This window comes from Gossypium arboreum, chromosome 6 (assembly GCF_025698485.1).
Source record: "Gossypium arboreum isolate Shixiya-1 chromosome 6, ASM2569848v2, whole genome shotgun sequence".
Classification (NCBI taxonomy): domain Eukaryota; kingdom Viridiplantae; phylum Streptophyta; class Magnoliopsida; order Malvales; family Malvaceae; genus Gossypium; species Gossypium arboreum.
Genome location: NC_069075.1, coordinates 60060096 through 60062579, shown reverse-complemented (window position 1 = coordinate 60062579; position 2484 = coordinate 60060096). Strand labels below are relative to the sequence as shown.

General features: G+C 34.7%; 1 non-coding gene across 1 annotated transcript; it reads left to right on the top strand.

The window, feature by feature from the left end:
- Positions 1–206: 206 nt before the first annotated feature.
- LOC128294414 (small nucleolar RNA R71) lies at positions 207–313 on the top strand. The gene has a single exon (XR_008284726.1). It is a non-coding gene; the product is annotated as a small nucleolar RNA R71 (small nucleolar RNA).
- Positions 314–2484: the final 2171 nt, after the last annotated feature.

Genomic DNA, 2484 nt, shown 5'->3' with positions numbered 1-2484 from the left:
TAACATAGAGGAGATAGATGATACCTGAGCTGATAATAAAGTGAGGGTATCAACTTCATGAGCTTCAGCTACGCGTCTTCTAAGGTGATCTCATAAGCTTCATTATAAGACTTAGACAAAATTGTACCATTCGTAGAAGCATCTACCATCAATCTTGTATGTGCTTGAGACCGTTATAGAATGTCTCCAACTGGATACAATAAGGAATCCCATGATGAATACACTTAAGAATTAACAACTTGAATCACTCCCAAGCCTCATATAATGCCTCGTCATCTAATTGTTGGAAAGTTGTGATCTCGTTCCTTAACTTAGCATTTTTGCTAGGCGGGAAATACTTAACCAAAAATCTCTCTATTAATTATTGCCATGTAGATATGGAACTTGGTGGCAATGAATTGAGCCATACTCGTGCTGGATCTCGCAACGAGTACAGAAATAACTTCAATCTTAGTGCATCTTTAGTCACATTGGCTATCTTGAATGAATTACTCACCTCCATAAATAACTGAAGGTGGAGAGGTGGATCTTTCATGGGCATACCACTAAATTGGCCCACCGTTTGGAGCATTTGAAACATCACTGGTTTCAATTCAAATTAGGTTGCCTCAATATCTGGCCTTTTAATTCCTGGATTTAACTTACTGAAAAGTGGCACAGCATATTGTCTGATACACTGATCCCTATCATCGGCAATGAGGATGGGATTTTGTACATGATCGACTTTATTACCTTGGTCTTGGTTCTTATTTCTAAGGTCCATCTTGACTTGTCTTTGAGCTGTTCGTTCATGTCTTCTTTGTCTAAAAGTTTGCTCAATTTCAAGGACTACAAGGAGTAAATCGATAATCCGATCTATGCTCATAAACATCTGAAAAGAAAATCACAAAATTAAAAAGAATAAGTTAGTAATGTTAGAAATAAACAAATTGGAAGTAAATAATTTCACAAAAAAATGACTATGGCAACAGTTAACAATCCCTGGCAACGGCACCAAAAACTTGTAACGCGTAGGTTTGTGCAGGTGTACACAGTCATTATCAAGTAATAAGTAAGTATCGAGTCATCGTCTCCATAGGGATTATATTTGTGTTAAATCACTTAATTGTAAAATTAGACAAACAACTTGGTAAATAAAAACACAATAAGGTTGAGAAGTGACGATTAAAATTAAATATATTAAACTAAATGCAATGATCCTTAATGCAAATTATCCTAAGTATGCAAACTATATGAATGAAATAGATTTTAGCACAATTAAACACAATTTGCAACAATTATAACATAAATAAACTAGGACAATTACTTTAATTAAACTCAATTTATTATCAACATGCTTAATAACATTTGGAAAAATATTCCATGGCAACTGGATCTTTCATGAGTTTGGAAACCATATTAGGTCCTTTCGGAATCTTTTACTTAGTAAATATGCATTTTACTGATCCTTGTTTACTAAGGGTATAGGCATTTTACTGATCCTTATTTACTAAGGGTTTCTTAGCATTCGTGTGAGGTAATGGGGATGTGTTAGGTTTGAAACAGTTTAATCACACAAATCTAAAAACTATGCAAATAACAGAGCTTGGATAGAGTTGTTATGCAACCTGCAATTTAATTGGGTTAGGATCTAAACTGACCATGCACATTTCAATTATGCGTCCACTAGCCATCGTCTGGTTAGTATCGCTCGGCTAATTCAGGTGCATTTCAATCACGTATGAACAAAATACAAACTTGATTTTAATTGAAAACATGATTGATTTAGGCATAAACATTATAAGCATGAATCAAATAAATATTATTGAATCAAAGCAATCATCCTAGCTTAAATAAAATTAAGCTAACATTGTTGTAAACAAGAACAAAGAACACATAGCAAACATTTTTGGATTAAATTAAAGAAAAGAAAGATTAAACCTAAATCAGAGCGGCTGTCACCCAAGTCTCTGACTGACGAGGCTCCTTCGTTCCTTCACTTTGGTCCTTTGCTAGGTGGTTGACCAATGGCTCTTAAAGAGGATTTAATTGCTAAAATCTCTATGAAGAGATGATGCTAGGTGTGGGAAATGGAAAATGCTAAGATAATTGAGAGAGAAGAGAGAATGATGATGGATAAGGGATGACGAATGAGGGAATAAAGGGGTCTTATTTATAGGTGAAGAGAGGTGAGTAGTTTGCTAAAAATAGCTGGGTTTAGTCTCTTCACACTTCATCCATGAGTGGCTGGTCACAATTAGTGGAATTTGAGCTGAATTTTGCTTGATTTTTAAGCAATTTAAATGCCATAATAACTCAGGACTAAGACTCGATCCAATGTAAATCTTTAGGTAAATCTCTAATTTCTTCAACAATGCAAGGACCTTGTGTAATTAAACCAAAAAGTGGTTTAAATGTATAGCCTAGTGTAGCCAAATTTGGGTTGGCTTGGTCTTCAATTTGGACGGTTTTTGTAATCCAACAAAGCTATCAGACCTGTCCAAA